The sequence below is a fragment of the Brienomyrus brachyistius genome, chromosome 18, assembly GCF_023856365.1.
Source record: "Brienomyrus brachyistius isolate T26 chromosome 18, BBRACH_0.4, whole genome shotgun sequence".
Taxonomy (NCBI): domain Eukaryota; kingdom Metazoa; phylum Chordata; class Actinopteri; order Osteoglossiformes; family Mormyridae; genus Brienomyrus; species Brienomyrus brachyistius.
In genome coordinates this window covers 14,116,969-14,135,663 of record NC_064550.1, presented here as the reverse complement: position 1 = coordinate 14,135,663, position 18,695 = coordinate 14,116,969, and the positions used below count along the sequence as shown (strand labels likewise).

Here is an 18,695-nt window from a genome sequence, read left to right as displayed (position 1 = left end):
TGCAGCTAAGGTCAGTACATTAGTACTGGAAGCTACTGTAGCTGCCCACAGGGGCTGATGTTCTGCTTAAGCAGTGCAGGGTAACCACCTTATTCATATAGTACAGCAGCATGCTGAGTGGCCCGTGAAGCCGTGACCTTTGAGATTCTACACGCCACATCGCTCGCTACTCAGTGGGTATGAAGGAACACATTACACGCTTAATGCTGGCCATTAATGTGTATTATTGCCTTTTAAATCTCATTTGAGGTTTGTAAGTTGCCAAGCTGTACATCTCTGCTCAGCTCTGGGTTGGGATTTTCATGTGAGGTGTCCCATCGAGGGGCAGTGGCTCTGTGGGTCAGGCCGCTGTGCCTGTAATCGGAAGCCTGCTGGTTTAAATCCCGTTTTTGGCAGAATAGTCGCGTCTCTTTTGCACCCCCCTTGAGCAAAGCCCTCAAACCCCTGAAAAATGCTCCCAGGACGCAGGATAAAAGGCTGACCCTGTGCACAGACCCCAGGCTTCATGCTTACCTCTATATACGTGTGTGTGTCTTTAAAAAGGAGAGCATGATGGGATATGCTAACACAGGGCAGTGTCTGTAAATCGAAAGTTCTTAACCCAGACAACTTGTACTTGTAAACGGACTGCCAAAAATTTGGATTTTATGTAATGGTTCATAATATCGAATGCACACACAATCTGGACACTGCCTGTACTAGCATATTCCAGTCCAGTTGCAGCTTAATTTTGTCTCAAGAATGGGTGTCAGATGGGTGTCAGATTTCCTGAAGGAGATGTGCCGGACTCTGCCGGGAATGTGTAATGGAGATGATGGCGTTAGCTTGGGATGTGGTGTTGTGCTGCAGGTGGAGAGCAGACTGCTTTATAACGGGGGTCTCCTTATCTAAAGCCACTTCACCTCCTCGGTTCAGGAGGGGGTCACACTTCAAAGAGGTGGCTAAGAATGTTCTTAAGCGGGTTCCAGCGGACTATGCGACGTCTCATAATTAATTTGGATGAAAATGCATCCATATCGGAAACACAGCGAGCTACCTACTGGAACACCTTTCCCGGAAGGAGCAGACTCTGTGGGACGTGGCAGCTCAACTCTGTTCACAGGCCGGGCCTAAAATCGAGTCTCTCGTCTCAGTCGCCGGAGGCCATCAGAGCACAGGCTCTCCTTAAACCATGACGGCCGTGGTCAGGCCCAATCAAAAGGCTGCTGATTCAAATCCCATGTTTGCAGAATAGCTGCATTTGAGTTGGGCCCTAGAGCAAAGCCCCTAAACCCCTGAAAAAAGTGGATGCTGGATGGACGAGGCTCCAAGCTTCACCCTCCCCTCTATATTTGTGTGTATGTCATTAAAAAGCAGAGCATGATGGGATACGTGAAAACTAACACATTCCAATTCACTTCTGCTCATACTTGTATAATTGAGGCATAGATACATCAGCTAAATTTACTGCACTGCTTCGACACAGGATCACTTAGTAGTTTCTGGCCATCAGACATTCCATACAGTGTAGTATATAATGTTTGCAGAGCGAGTCTCATTAAAAAGTGATGTAAGGGAACAGGATGGACTGTCAGCCCAAACGCAGGGACACACTGTGCAGGGCCGTGATGGCTGAATCATCCCCGACTCCTCTTTGTTTTATAAGACCAGCACTTTTTTTCTGGAGAAAAAATGTCCTGATATGTTAGAAAATGTTGCGAAACTACCCATTCTCCTCTTATGTAAGATTTTAGGATTTGCCGTTGTTTGGTGTTGTAGGTTTTGTTTCTACATTCTTAAAAATATACCCTGTGCACTGGATCATAGAGACATGAAATGATTGTCAAAATGATCTTGGGATGTATGGATGGATGGATGGACATTTAAACAGACATTTAGACATTAATAGACAGTAACAACTAATAATGAGCAATAGTTCTGTAGTAAATAAATGTGAATAAATAGTATTGCGCAGTGGGCTGTGCAGTGAGTGAGTGAATGTTCTGTGAATGTACAATGTGCCTCAGCGATTCAACTTATATCCCCTGTGACTTTGTCTCTCTCTGATGAAGACATTCATTCATCCTGACAAATGCATCACAATCCGACAGCCATCTACAACATACTCTGTCTTTAGGTATTTCGTGGAAAGCCCAAGAGCATTTTGGGAGATGGTTCTCTGGTCTGTTGGGGATATATATATATTTTATAGTAATAACCATCTTCCGGCTGTAAAGAAATCCTTTTCTTTGACTTCAGATGTTCTTCAAAAGCAGGACATGCTGAGAATAATGCAGAGAAGCCCAGTGAAGCACGGCCTACCCTCCTGTTTCCACATTTCCACATTCCTGTTGAGCTGCTCGCCTCAGGTTGTAGTGAAGCAGACATCTGATGGCTGTGTCAACTGTTATGTGAATAAAGACACACTGCTGTATGATAAAGCATAATTTCTTCAGGTGGTTTACCGGCACCACAGCTGTAATATTCCCGTTTCTTCAATCCGTCTGTGAACACTGAGGTTTTTATGTATCCTGTCTATATAGTCTGAGAACTGCAGTGATATTGCTGCTTCTCTCTGGGACTCGGAGTCGAGAGCTACAGAACGCCTTTCAATGCTAAAAGAAGTTGTTAAGCACGTCGTGTTAGATTTCTTTAGAGAGCGGCAGGTTGGCATACGCATTTGCCCTCCCCCAACCCCTTGCTGTGCTGTCTTCTCCTGTGATTTCCTGGGACGCCACATCGGGAAGGCGGCGGATCTCCTCAGCCGCGACTGGGGCACGGAGTTCTGAAATCGACGGAGCGTGGTGGTATTCCCTGACAGCGGAGATGGACGCGTGGATCAGTCCTGTGGGGAATTCTGTAAAGCAGGAGATGCTGTGTGGCGCTGAGGGACAGACCTGCGGGAGATGAATAATTCAGATAATCAGAGGTGATGTGAGGATCTGGAGCATTTAGGAAATGAAACTTTATCTGCCATTTACGAGAACATAGGGATTCTTTAGCTTTCTCCTTGGAGATATCAACAAGCTCGGGGCCAGAGCACAGAGTCATCTGTCTACCCATCATTCCTGGAGCATCTTCCATTGGGATAAAGACCTTAATCATGGGCCGAATGGCAATGTAATTATTCTACTAAGCATGAGATATGAACCGGAAACTTCTCTTTCACAGGCATAGCAGCCCGACCTGCTGAGAGATGCACCAAAGATTTCAGTGAAGCATTTTCAATAAAACAGCTCTGGGTTTGGCTGTATGCAGACTGAGGAAAGTGCGTATAACCGCTGTCGGGCCGGACGGAAGCTCATTCTTTGGGCCTATTAAAAGCTTCAGTAGTAAATGTTTCAGTATTCCGTTGTGTGTTGTTGCTGCTTCAGTCTTCGTGCTCTCAGTGTGATGCGTGTGCCACGTGGGAGGTGGAGGGAGGGTGGTAGATGTTTCCAGAGTCACTGGGCCTGCAAATGACATTCTTCTGCCGGATGCGAGAGCGAGCCTCGCGTGTTGGCTCAGCATTTTTTCACTTTAAAAGTAAAAGCAATGTGAAGGACTTGTGTCATTTTTTTTTCTAGAGCTCGAAATAACCTCAAAAGTCCCTGTTCCAGCAGAGTGAGAAAATCGCCTTTTCTGCTACTCCTGCAAAATGGCTGATAGAGCGATGCATGCGTGACGCTCTCGCAGTCGTAGGGGGCAGGTTTTCATTGACCCTGAGTGGTGTGTGTGTGTGGGGGGGGGTGCTTTCTAATTGTCAACTCTGTCCTGTCTTAAGCTGATAAATTGTCCGGGGGGACGTGCAAACTCCTCGCACCCGGAGCCAGTCGCTGAGCCTCTATGCTGCAGCCGTAATCGTGGTCATGTGGCGTCTGGAGATGCGGCCACTCCGCCGAGCACAGAAGGGTCGATATTTATCTTCTGCTTTTCTGGGTGAGTGTGGCAGGTCAATACTAATCGCTCAGGAAAAAAGACGCCACTTCCTTATTACGTTATGATTCATTAATAATAATATATGAATTATTACAGGCCAGGGCTTAATGGAGAGATTGCTGCAACCCACAGCCGATGCTGCTTAAAAGTACCGTTAACAACGCTGATGAAGTTGGCTTATTATAGATGCCAATAGTTTTTTTCCCCCATGTATTACAAATCCAGGGCTTGCTGGAAACTGGCCGCTGGGGGGGGTGGGATGGGGGCTGTATTGCCAGTTCTTCTCTCTCACCTGAACAAATGTCTCGGTACCACTTTTCCTGCACACCGGCGCCTGCTGTGTGTTCCTGTTTGCGTCCAGTTCATTGCTGGCTTTCTTAAGTGTTCCCCCATGCTACGGTTTCCGTCTCGTTCCATTTTAAGGCCATATTCCTTCCTCCCACCCCGTATCTCATGGGAGTTTCCTGCTTGGTATCTCCTCATATCCCGCCTGGTGTAATCCTCACATCGAGCTACACATCATTAGCTGAAATAGGCGTACCTATGAGCGCGGAATGATTTCCGTTTGAGTGGTAGCGAGAGCTGCTTTGGGAGCCGGCGTTGGCCCGGTTATAAAGCAAGTGCTGTAATCACAGCTTGGGAGGCGTTTCATTGCTTGGGTGGTTTGAATTCCCCACTGGATGAAAAATGTAGCATCATCTGCTTGGTGTCACGTTGCCAGTGGCACCGGAGGCTTTGTTTATCGCAGTGGGCTTGATGAGTCAGGCTGCAGATGCAAGCAAAAGCACTTGTGTTTCCTCAGAGTCCTGCGGGAAGCATTTTTTGGGTTTGTTGTGAACGGCTGTGGGGTTTCGGTCTGTGTCTGCTGCCTTCGACTGTCACCTGGGACGCATTGATACGATTATCCGACACCCTGTATAATAAATGATACTGTTCCTAAACTCAACATTACCAACCGAAGTTGGAAATATGACTGCGACCTGGCAGAGAACAGAATCTGCTAACCTGCCCGGCAATATTGACATATTGGACCGATATCTTGATTTTTAACGAACGTCAACCGATACCAAACTGTTAATGACATATCGTATGAAGAACTTCTTCTCTTGGTTGCTGCAGTGTGTTTGTTTCGTCCTACAGCCCAGCATGTTCCTATTTTGGCTGGAAAGGACATCCATGAGAGCACTAGGTCAGTAGGCCATGTTATGTCTCTTGAGTATTCACTGGCCTCAGTGCTGTACTCCAACCCAAGCTCAACACAAGGATTTTCAGTCTAGTGCCCTGAATCAAACACTAACAGTCTTAAATACACCTCTGAGTGGCTGGGAGTAGCTTTAGGCTCAACTCCAAGAAGACAGGATGTCTTGTGAAATATATTCCCAGAAAAAGAATGAGCTTCAGTAATCCCCCCTGGAAAATACAGTTTTGTAATGGAACAAAAAGGGGTGGCATGGTGGTGCAGTGGCACAGTGGTTAGCACTGTAGCTGGACACCCCCTGGAACCTGGGATTGAGTCTATGCCAGGGATCCACGTATGGAGTCTGCATGTTTGTGGGTGAGTGCCTGGTGTGTGACTGTGCCCTGCGATGGGTTTGCATCCTATCCTGGATTGTTCCCTGCCTTGCACACATAGCCTCTGGGATAAGCTCTGGACCCCCCGTGACCCTCAACAAGATAAGTGGTTTCAGAAAATGTATGTATGGATGGATAATGGAACAAAACATCCGTCCATTGATGGAGTAGAACTCCTTCAAACTAGGGGTCATGAATATGATTGCAAAGAGCATCAATGAAGGGTGCTTGTCAGTCATCAGGTGGTGGTCATGTGCTTTTCGGAGGGTGGGCATTGAAATAGCATTAATGTACACTATCAGGGAAAAAGTACCAGTTTATAACATTCAGGGTATAATTATATCTCTTGGGGCTGTACCCTCAAGAGTCTTCCAGTTGTACCTTAGCTATTGGTAATTGTACCTTTTAGTCTAATTTAAGGTACAGAAATGGACTGTGAGGAACATTTTCATACCATTGGGGTCACATTAGTGTTGTCGGTACCTTGGGAAACAAATCCGAACCAAGGCTGGTGCCCTTTTTCCTGACAGTGTAGGACGCTGTCAGTCATGTGCCACTTTGTGATTAGATAGAATAGGTAAAGATTTTAACCTTCTTTGATTAGATATCTGACAGAAATATAGAATAATCCAAGTGCTCTAAGCTCCAGCAGAGCAACAAAAAGATCTGAGGCAGAAGATATGAACAAAGGCATCCAGAAAGAGTATTTGGGGAGATGTTTCAAGTTCATTTTTGCTTTGACAAGAAGTAAAGCAAGACTGGCTTCATGAACTCCTCGAATTACCAATTCTTTGTTTTTTCACCCAACAGTTAGAAAATGGACCGGTAGATGTTTCTTCACGATATCAGGAGAGGTGGAATCCATGCAGGGATGTCAGTGCAGGATTAATATGTTTTAATAAGGAATCATGTTGCTTGATTCTGTAGCAACTGAGAACACTAAAGAGCAGCATTTGAAAACCCAGTTCAGCAACGGCAGGCCTGAAATAATAAGGGCATGGAGCAGAAGTTTGAAGTCTTGAAGAATGCATGTTAGGTCACCATGGGCTACCCAGGAACTGTCCACATTTCCACAAAGTTTTAAGTTTCAGAAAAAAATAACTCGACTCGACAGAAAAATGTATGTGTCATCTGTATTGGGGTGAATCTTAACATCAGCCAGGTGAGATTCTGCTTGGAGAGCATAGATAAGGCCATGATCCTGGACGTGAGCTTGTGGTATTACCCATAAAACTCTTCTGTTACCTCCAGCAGGTATTTTGCTTCTTGCATGTTGGCCACGAACAGTCACCACACTAAATATTAAATAAACAGGTTTTCCTTATTTAGGAGATGCTGAAGCAGCGTGTTCTGCTAACCAGCTAGCTAGCTACCATCTTCCGACTATAATCGCTGTTTTTTTTTTTTCGTTTTTCAAATATCTGGGTGGGGTGGGGGGAGCTGAAATTACTTTGTGAGTGGGGCCCCAACACAGCCCCAGAAACCCACCCTTAATGTCCCATAAAATCCCCAAGTCTAAAAGAACTGGCAGAGAGAAGCTTCCCTGGACAGTCTGATAGGTGCTGGTTCGGAGCAACGGGTCTGTCTTACTGCAGATGGATAGGTATCACCGCAGGGGGCAGGCAGCTGGCGAGAGAGACGTTTATTTCATTTTATGATTTTAATCGCCCTGCAGACCAGACTGATAAACTCCGGCGGCTTCTGCAGCCAGGTCCCCAAGTACACATTAGCCGTTGGGATATATCTGATGAACTCATAGTGTTTAGCAAGTGCATAAACAACTTAATTATTTCCTAGGGTGATCAAGAGAAGTATTTATGTTTTTAATAATTATAGTAGATTCACTCAGTCTAACGGCAGATCGCTCCTGGTGTGGAGTCTTTCTCCAGGACCTTCAGCAGGTACCTCTCAAGTTGTTGATGGTGCCTGATGAAATATCTTCTTGTCTCTGATCTTCAAAACTTTGCAGTCGGACAAACTCACAAAGTCACCCCTACTATATAGTGGGCAGATTGTGTGTGATTGTTTTATAATAATTTTGAGTGATTCTTATTCCGTCCGGCTCAGAGAAATCTAAGATTTGGTGTTTTGTTTCCTCTTCAATTATTGTTAATAATTAATTAAGTAATCGTCAATTAATTGTCTGTTCTTCTGGGGAAGATGAGATGTCTGAAATGTGACTTCTTTCCATTTGCCTTCTAAAAGAAGCTGCATAAACACCCTGTCATTAAAAAGAGGAGGTATTCTTTCTATTTAAATTTTTTAATGATGCTTTATTTGACATTAGAGAACGGATAATCCAATCAAATTCAAGCTATGCAGCTCCTCCCTCAGGATCAGCCAGTTACAGCTTCATTTCAGCTTCATTTCAGTGGTACGTGGATCAGGCTTACTTGTGGGGACAGACCGAGCAACTATGAGCATCAGCTCCACACGCTTTGGGAAAAAAAAACGCCAATAGGATTCGGGAGTAGTTATGTAACGTCTCTGAAACCAAGACTGAAAGCATGACACAAATGTTCACGATCTTCTGTCACATTTCCGGAAGACAGAACTTGTGACGCCGTGCAGGTTACAGATCAGGGATGCAGGCGAGGGAGAAGAATCGGGGAAATTAGACGGAGAGGCATAAACAGCAGAACGGTGCTTCCACACGAGAAACTTCAATGACAGGACTGGGGAAACAGACCTCAATGTGGACTAAATACACAAGACTGAAGGCTGGAAACGCGGAACAGCTGGTGACCATCAGGGTTTCGCACGAGGTTAATGATGGGGTTTGGCACATGGCTGGTCATGACAGAACTGCAATATCCACACCCCACCCCCACCAACTCCAACCTGTCAATGCAGGTCCTGCCTGTTCAGCTGTCATCATGTCACAAATGTTACTAAATAAATTTTTTCATTCCACAGTTATCACTATAAATAACACATGTAAATCACAAAATTTGTACTCTATTAAAAGTTTAGGGCCAAGCCATATATTTTGTAAATTTTACGCGTTTTATTGTCTTCCTACTGCATTTGTTACGTGACAGTTACTGTCCAATCATAACTGAGTGATCACACCCGTAGTGAAAGCTAGGCTAGTTTTATTAGCTCAAGATAATAACCGGCTCCGGATAGGCTCCGGACCCCCCGCAACCCAGTAGGATAAGCGGTTTGGAAAATGGATCACGAACGTATTTATTTAATGTAGTGTAGTGACTGTTTGTGGCCAAAAGGGGGCCTCACACAAATGCGTGGTTTGAGTGGTGATAAACGCCGCCGCCGATTGTTGCATTTCAAGATACTTCACCGCATTACTGATATTCCTTAATGTTTGGTTACCTGACAGTCCATGGGTGGTGTGTCAGTAAGCATCTCATCACAGGGAGAAGCTGCAACCACAAAGGTGAAATCTTGAAAAGAAGTGAAATAAACTCAAAGTTAAAGGCTGTCAGGTCTGCATGGTTAACCAAGTGAAAAGTGTAAAAGCTGCTCCGGGTTCGATCGCAGGGTCACCTGGTTGCTCTGAACCTGCACACTGTACTCATGTTAAGCCGCCTTTCCCCTGCTGCTCTGGTAAGGCTCATCTGGGGGGGCTCCGTCGAAACCATCGTAAGAGATCCGCTGTCGCCGGTCTATCATTATTCACACTTTTTTTTTTAATTCAAAACTGAAGCATTGCTTGGTTCCTCACACCTGACAGAACGTTTTTTTCCCCCCAGGTTTCCAATGAATGACGTTTATCTCAGTTTGCCCATGATATGTAATTATTTGGCACTTCATAAAGTCAGGCACTTGAAAATTCACATAAGAAGGGGACAGGTGTAATTCGTTTTACGGTGGCTCTCTTTTCAAGATGGCTGACATGTGACAAGATAAAATGGCGAGAGCCTGAGAAGGACGGCGTAAATGAATTCTGTGCTGAATTCCCATTCCCCTCCTGTGCCGGCAGGTCTGTGCCTTTCAGTGAACATAACCCAGATCTGCTAAAGGGAGGCTGCCCTTTTCACTGGGCAGGGCTCGATAGGACCCCCTCTGCTGGCTGCAGAAGGGCTGTTTCAGACGCCATTGGGTCAGAATGCCTGTCCAGTATTTTGCGGGCCAAACCTGGGCTGGACTGAGGTGTTCTGCAGAACATTAGCCCTCAAAGTAGTTGAAAATGAGGGATTTGTCATTGAGAAGGCAGAGTCAGACAATCCCCGGAGCAGTTGGTGGGTTTAGGGCACGACACTGAAATTAAGGGATTCGAACCAGTGACCTGCTGATTACAGGTGCAGTGTCACACACCCTTTTAGCAGCAGAAATCTACTCCAAATAAACAATGCCTGTGGGTTTCTTTCCCTCAGTTACTCCAGGCCTGCCCCCCCCCCCCCCCCCCCACAAGCAAAAGTAGGTCTTAGTCACTAAATTAGTCACTAAATGTTGAATTTTTTGCCTTAAATACAAGATTAATAGTCCCTCTTGTTCCACTTTTTGGGATTGTGACCCTGTTTGGGAAAGACCGTATATCCGACGTCCCTAAATTGTGGGTGGATTGTAAGAATTGTGCGACACCAGTTGGCTAAATGGAACCCTATGCACCCTGTTGCTTTTGATTAAATCTGAAGAGTAAGATACCGCAGCAATGCTGGTGTTTCTTGCTGAAATGATCGGCCTGGTGGTTTTTGGCAATGAAATTAGTGCATGCTTGATGGAATAAAAAGCCGTTGGAAATCGCTAGTAAACTTCCGACCGCGTCCCCCAGCCAGTCAGAGCCTGACACACATAGGCGAACACACTTATGGATTCTGCCCTTGCAAATTGCATTTCAAAATAGTTACCGAATCCTACTTTAAAGTTCACCTCACCTGATTGAATCCAAGCCCGGCCTGACACTCGATGGCAGAAGATTAGGCTGCTCTGGAGGCAGGAGAGCAGAACGGCACCATCACGCCCGGAACCTTTATGAGGGAGCTTGGAGAAGCTGCCCCAGCGTGGCTTTGCCGGGGATGGTCCCACACGAAGCCACTTTGAAGTGTCTCAGCGACCTGCCCTCGGCTGAAGGCCCAGCAGGCTGGCCGGGGTCCAACACGACTCCCTCCACATGTAGAAAGTGTACGCTGACTGGCCTCCCGCTCGGATCCCTCCAGGCCCGACTCCGCTACTGCAGAGCGGTTCAGACGATGTCCCGCTCTCGGATGCAACACACTCTGACTAACAGTCTCAGAAAAAATTCTCCAGCTTTCCCAGCTGAGAAAGTAGCCATTTTTGGGGGGCAAACAATCAAACAAACACATTAATAAATAATATTTTCAGCCTTTCAAATGATACTATTATTATCTGCCTTGTTTAACAAACGCATGTTTCCCTCCGTTTCTACGTCTAGCTAGTTCATTTTTCATGATGAGTGTCTTTCCCTGGGCACCGTACCCGCTGCCCTCATTGGTACATTTCTGGGCTCAAGTCCAGCTCCTTTAACTAGCACAACAACCTACTAATGCCATTTTGACATCTATTATTACATTACTCCAAAATCAAATTAGCTCGATTAGCCAGAAATGCAATGGGCCAAAAATTGAAACAGTTGAATTCCCGCCACTTCAGGACCAGGGAGAGTGGCTGGACGCCATCCCCCCCCCCCCACCCCGCTACCTGAGTGTGACAGCAGGCTACCTCAAACACACAGCCAGTGTTTCTATCTCAGTTATGTTCCTCAGGTGGTTCCTTAGGGATCTGCCTTGTGATGCCTGGCTTCACTGCCCACACCTCATATACTCTTTGTGTGTGGCTCAGTGGGTTAGGACTGCTTGTGATGGGTTGCTGGGCCCAATTCCAGGGTTGGCATGCCCTAGAGGCAAGCCTTTAACCCCTATTTCCACCAGGACATCCTGATCCTCTTTTCTCAGAAATGTGTGTTGGACAAAAGCTTCCGCTAAATGAATGTATTTTGTCCAGAGCCAGATACAGGTACGGAAACCTTGGGGCCAGAGCTCAGGGTCAACCAACACCCAGCACCCCTAATGCAGGTGGGGTTAAGGGCCTTGCTCAAGGGCCCAACAGTGAAACGATTACTCAGCTGAGCATGGGATTCAAACCCATAACATTCTGGAAAAGGCCACAAATCCCCAAACTCCTCAAACATATATGTGCAAAAGTCTGGGGAAACACCTCGTAATCATTGAATTTAAGTGTTTCGTTCAGACCCATTGCCACAGATATTTAAAATCAATCACCCAGCCATGCAATCGGGTTTACAAGCATTTGTGAAAGACTGGCTCATTCTGAAGAGCTCAGTGAATTCAAGCGTGGTACTGTCATGGGATGCCACCTTTGCAATATGTCAGTTTGTGAAATTTCTTCCCTGCTAAATATCTCACAGTCAGCTGTAAGTGGTATTATTGGAAAGTGAAAACATTTAGGAATAACAGAAATTCAGCTACGAAGTGGCAGACCTTGTAAAGTAACAGGGTGGGGTCGCCGAGTGCTGAGGCGCGTAGTGTGTAAAAGTCGCCAACAATCTGTTAACTCAATTTCTGCGGAGTTCCAAACTTCCTCTGGCGTTAACCTCAGCGCTGGGAGCTTCCGTGGCCGAGCAGCTGCATGCAGGCCTCACGTGACCAGGTGCAATGCCAGGTGTCGGATGGAGCGGCGTGAAGCACCCCATCACTGAACTCCAGGAGAATGTTAGCTGTCTGTCTGTACCAAGTGAAAAGTTTGCTGGAGGAGGGATAATGGTGTGGGCTTGTTTTTCAGGGGTTGGTCTAGCCCCCATAGTTCCAGTGAAGGGATCTCTTAATGCTTCAGCATACCAAGACATTTTTTAGACAATTCTATGCTTCCAACTTTGTGGGAACAGTTTGGAGAAGGAAGGCCCTTTTCTGTTCCAGCATGACTGTGCCCCAGTGCACAAAGCAAGGTCCATAAAGACATGGTTGGCTGAGTATTGTGTAAAAGAATTTGACTGTCCCTCACAAAGTCCTGATTTCAATCCCATCAAACAACCAGAACAGAGAGTGCGAGCCAAGCCTTCGCGTCCAACATCAGTTCCATGACCTCAGATGGATGAAGGGGCAAAAATTCCCACAGACAGACTCCAATATCTGGAATAGAATGCCAGAAGAGAAAAATCCACATTGATGCCCGCGGGCTTAGACTGGGATGTCATAAAAGTTCCTGTGGGTGTAATGGCCAGGTGTCCCAATACTTTTGTCCATGTGATGTAAATCAATGCTAAGGATTTCTTGAACCTTCCATGTCTGCTGTTTTAATATTTAATATTTTAATATTTATACACATTGTTTTCCTCCAAGGGGAAAGAACAGTAATAAAAATCTTTCAGCCAAGCCCATTTGGCATGATTACGGCATGGTTCATGTCATTCTGTTTCTGGAAGGAAGAGCTTTCTGTGCTCATTAAAATTAATGAGTGGGCAGGTCAACAGAACGTGTGTGTATGGTAGTTACAGCCCACACACATATCAACACTGATTACTGTAGGAACGCATCAAAAAAATACTTCTCACGATTATTAATAAGGTTCGACTGTGACATACATTTGACTTGCAAATGCAGAGTGACATTTAGTATGAGAACAGTGTGGTTTATATGTGAACCTTCAATTAACACCAATGGAAAAACTAACTCTGCGGTTGCATCCACGTGCACCAGCCAGTTTGTTAATTAACACAAAGCACCAGTATGTACTAGTGTTCGTTGCTGTTACCTCATTCAAAAGACTAGGAGACCTTTTAAAACTGCACATTTTAAATTTGTGTCTGAGATGTGTATCTTTTAGCGGTGGGGTCCTAACATATTGTGTAGGTTCACATTCTATAATGTCGCTTAATGGCTATTTTTGTGAAAATGCTGGTTCAGACAGAGAGACAGAATAGCTTCTGATTTCGAAATGAAGTGTCATTATTAAACAGAATCCGCTGATTTAAACAGTGCTCAGAGTTCATGACATTTTGCTGAATCATAAATAAAGTCCTACGATTCCAGATGGCAGAAATTCATGCTCTTAACCGCCTTCGTGAGATTTGATATGTGCAGTAAATGGTTTACTGAGTTAAATTTTGATCATATGTAAAGCATAACTGTCAGAAAATAAATTGAGAAATTATGCATGTAAATACTGACTCACAGCTTTAATGTTTGAATGGAACGCGCTCTTTGGAGAGCAGAGGTGGACTACGCTCTCTGTAAGCTGTAAATCAGAGCGGACGTCACTGGCAGTCAGTCATATGGAACTGGCGCCCTGAGCACCTCGCTACGGCGGCGGGGCCAGTGAACAGGAAGCTCACGTGTCATTTCCTCTGCTGAGTCTCATGGGAGACAGTGGGAGGCTGTGCAGGGGGAGTGGGGGGCGTCTCCTGAAACAGATATTACTGACTTAGAGGGGAGTACTGCATGACTCAGCAGTTTATGCTGATGGGCATGTGATCAGAAGGTTGCCGGTTCGAGCCCTGGTCTCAGTAGCATAGTCATGTTGCCGTTGGACCTAACCCACCCGAAAAATACCCCCGGGGTGTCAGATGCACAGCTGACCCTGTGCTCAGACCCCAGGCTTCACTATCATGTCTATTTGTCTCCATCCATCCGTCCATCCATCCATCTTCTATACCCCCTTGCTTTAGGCAGGGTCATGGAGGTCTGGAGCCTATCCCAGAGGATACAGACAGGGAATAACCCAGGACAGGGTGCCAACCCAGCATGTTTTTGGGCTGCGTGAGGACTACAGGGCCTGGAGGAAACCCCACCACAAGGCAGGGAGGACATGTAAACTCCACACAAAAGGAACCCTGGTGGGGGGCGACAGTGCTAATCACTGCACCACTGTGCTGCTTCCCAGTATATACTTGTACAGAAGGCAAATAAGCCTCTGTTTTCATTTCTGTGATTCTGGAGTCGCTCTGGTTTTTTATGTCCCAGCTCCTGCAGGCTGACGGCTGCCCTGAACAGTCAAGCTAATGCTGTGTGTCACGTGTGTAACTCCAGCCTTATCCAGATGGATTGGCGTTGCCTGCTACTGAATGCTATACTACAGACAGACAGGTAGCTAGGCAGGAAGGTAAGCATACAGAGGCAGGCAGATAAACAGACAGATAAAGGCAGGCAGACAGACAGACAAATAGACAGACAGACTGAGTGTTGTACTCCGTGCTGGTACTGAGCACTTGACAGACAGATAGAGGGATAGGCAGAAATAGACAGACAGGCAAACAGGTAGCAGACAAACAGACAGACGATCAGACAGACAGATGGATACAGGCAGCAGTTTCTGTTTCCCATAGTGCTTAGGAGGGTCACACTGAGCCTGCATCCTGTTCCTGAAGGCACAGGTTAATGGGCAGGAATACTCTAAACAGGATGATTTTGGACATCTAAAGTAAAATGAAACATGAAGGAGAAGAGGGCCAATTATGACGGTGATAATGGTGGGTATTTGTCTTGTCCTTATTAATATAATTAATAGTGGCTGGTTGTTGCCCTTGGGGATAATTCATGTGCAGGTGGCAGTAGGTGCAGAGTTAACCTTCACTTCAGGGCTGAGCCATTGGGTCTAGCTGGCTCCGTGTCACCCTCACCTTTCCGGAGCTTTCTGGACCTCTCCAGAGCCATCCTCATCAGCACCTGTGCTGGTCTTCATCGCGGCTTGTGTCCGCCACGTTCTGGAGGACGGCCAAGGCTCGCTCGCTTTCTTGGCCTGTCTGAAGGCGTCCAGCGCAGCGCGATGTCACTTTCTGCACCGTCGCTTCCCTGAAATAAAGACCGATCGGCAAACGGGACACATGCCCCTGTGACAGCATGACGCCTCGCTGCCTCCTCCAGGCCGCCCCGAGCAGCAGAAGCACAGGCTCAGCAGATCGTGTCAAGGCTGCTGATGTCCTTCGCTTGACGTTCTGCGCCGGGTTATTTATGGCTGAGTGACCCGAAACCTGCTTGACCATTAGAATACAAATGAATAGTGATACTTTGCAGGGAAATTGTCTTTCTCCATCAGTTCTGTCATGTGAGAGACATGTACAGATGAGAGCAAACTTGGGGTAAGAGGGCAGGTTCAGCCAGCATCCAGAATTCCAAGAGCACTCAATTTTTAATGGACTTACTCAAGGGCCCAATGGTGGGATCAATCTCCCAGCTTTGGGATTCGGCGAATTCCTGATCACACACACCGTCCTAACTCCAGGAATAGACCCAGGCTGGACACCCTTACACTTTCTTGTTAGAAAGTGTTAATTTGCTTAATTAATTTGCTTCTCATCAGCAAACTCACAAATGGAGTCATTTTGCTCTACCTCTGTTCCAGTGTTTCATCATTGTTTTATGTAACGTGGTTATACAACTCTGGCATTAAAATGGAAAATGAAAGAAATATGTCAGGGACATGACACCGTTTTCCAATTAGCATGCAAGGCCACCATCCTAATATCTTGGATCAACAGGTTAACCTGTTCAGAGCATTTCCTCTCAGTGCTAATATCCATAAAAAAAAAGTCTACAGTAAAAACTGCCCACGTTTGTAATATCACATTATAACCTATTCATAAAGCATGAATGAAATTATATTGAGGATTAATATTAACAAATGAACTGTAGAATTGTGGATTGAAGATTTAGATTTTTCAGGGCAGCTGGAAGTTTGCTTTTACTCACACAACCCATTTCTAACAAATTAGTTCCCTACCTGTAGATAATGACAGAGTGTACAGGTTCAGGGGGATTTGGGAGATATTACACTAAACTCATAACTGGGGGGGGGGGGGAACCAGTGGAATTGATCTACTTCTGGAAGAAGTCTTATAATGGAAAGTAAATGATATGTATGGTGCTTTCGCCTGTATTGTCTGCAGAGCAGAGCTGAAGTCAGAGCTAATGTGCTTCCTGGAGCATCTCACAAGCGCCACACTATTCCAGCATCGCACAATCTGCATTTCCCACGTTTTCACTTCAATGCTTCCATCTGCTCTAAGAAGCAGCTCTGAAATGAGTTAATATATCGAGTTAATGTACGAAAAGCTGGATGAGAGCCTGACAATAAGGAGATCTGACAATTAAATTAATAAGCTCAGAAATTTCTGAATAATTAGCGAACGATGGCATATGAAGATGCTAACTGCAGTAACGGCACCTCTCACCGACTCCCTGAAAGGTATTAGAAGCAGCCTATCAGAAAATCTGAGGTTTTCTGTGCCTTGGGCTGCTCCAAATGAAACACTTTACAATTAATGACGGTTCACCGCCCGCCGCTGATATCTCCGTGATCACGACGCACTTCCTTGCTGCATATCGATCTCTCCTCTCTTTTCACTGCCTTGATCGATTGTTGGGGCGCCAGAGGGATGGCACTCCGGCACGTGACGCTTAACAAACACGTTAAAATGTTTGTTCATTTTAATTAAAATAACACTTCCCCGGCACGGCACCGGGTGCTTGACGGATGGCAGAGCTGCCAGTGTGACCGGCACTGCTGAGGGGGACTCGGCAAAGGGCAGCACTGACATGCACCACCGAGAATTACAGACCCCTGTGACATTTCTCAGAATGGCTACTATAAAAGCATAGGTCCCGAATTGGCATTCGAATAGCCAATATTAATTATCCTTTACATTTTCCTGCCACGCTATATCCGCCATTACCACATCTGAACGGAAGATCGTAACATACCTTTATGACTCTCTATATAGCCTCCATAACAGGACACCTGGACCAGCATCCCCCGTCAATGTGCTGACTCTTCCCGATGATGTCTGTTAACAGCTTTAAGGCAGTTAAAATATCGTACAGAAGATGTAACAATTCTCACTATAATTACGTGGCCGGGATAGTCCTATATATGTGCAGACCGATCTGAAAGGCCAAATGTATTTTTAGCAAGAAAAAGAGAGACAAGACTGGGTGGCACGACTAGTGGGACAGAGTGAGACGGAGACAATGAGGAGCGATAGAGAGATCAAGAGATAGTAAAAATAGACAATTATTTGCTTTTAGTGTTTGAATGACAGGAAAGGAGGATGAGCAATCAAACCCATAGACTATTTGAAGCTGATGTTTTATTGTCACGTGTACTGAGAAACAAAGTGAGATTAGGCTTTTTTTTAAAAAAACATACCTCCTAAAGTCTCCATCCATCCATTTTCTGTAACCACTTATCCTGTTCATGGGGGGAGGGGTCCGGAGCCTATCTCACAGACTATGGGCACAAAGCAAGGAACAGCCCAAGATGGGGTGCCGGACCATCACAGGGCACACCGTTCACACCTATGGGCAATCTGGTCATTCAAAATAACCTCAGCATCATTTTTCTGACTGTAGGGGGAAACTGGAGTACCCAGAGGAAAGCCCACATAGAGACAGAGAGAACATGCAAACTCCACACACAGGGAACGCTGATGGAGACCTAAAGCGAGGGTCCCAGATGTGTGAGGCAACAATGCTAACCACTGTGCTAGTACATCACTATCTTACCATAATGAAAATGTAATATATTTAATGAAATCGTTTTTATTTAATCCATTTGCAGTTGTAAATTGCTTGGATGAATGGATGGATGGATGGATGGATGGATGGATGGATGGATGGATGGATGGATGGATGGATGGAAGCTTAATTTGGACATTATGTCAAAAGTTTATCAAAGACATGACTGCAATATGTAGATGATCATCGTCAAACTCATGCTTGTCTTGAGCTTGTTAACAAAGTCTGTTAATAAAATATGAACAGGTTTTTTTCTCTCTCCCCAACAGATGGGAGCATGAATTTCAATGGGGGGTGTGTACTGTATGGTAATTTTCCTGATCTGATTGATCGAAACAGAGTGTCAGTACAGATTGTTGCTATTATCTTGTGTCTGATTAATTGATCTTTATCAAGAAATCAAGAAGCTGTACTTTTATTACTTTAAGAACTAAATAAAACTTCCTTTTGAGTCCAGCATTTAATGCTCTCACTGTAGCAAAGAAACGATCTAAATGTCAAAGTCGTAAGTCACTCACTGCAAGAGAAGCAACGGTGATACAATTTATCACCTTGGTAATAAAGACAGTCCTGATTTTAACGATCAATTTTGTATGGTAAATCAACCTTCCATTTGTGTTCCAGAACACTTAGAAAGTCAGCTTGTGTTTTACTTTTTATCATGAGTAAGTAATTTAAAAGGTTTTTACTCAAGAATTTATCTTCGGCAAGGTATAAATTTCTTGGTTTGATATTTATTGCTGGAGACGCCTGCGAGTTAAGAACGGGATGCTGTGG

At 45.3% G+C, this 18,695-nt stretch overlaps 1 protein-coding gene across 2 annotated transcripts in view; it reads left to right on the top strand.

Moving 5' to 3' along the window:
* LOC125712969 (synaptotagmin-2-like) overlaps window positions 1-18,695 on the top strand; it is an 87,104-nt gene that overhangs the window by 11,380 nt on the left and 57,029 nt on the right. The gene's annotated exons all lie outside the window — the stretch shown is intronic.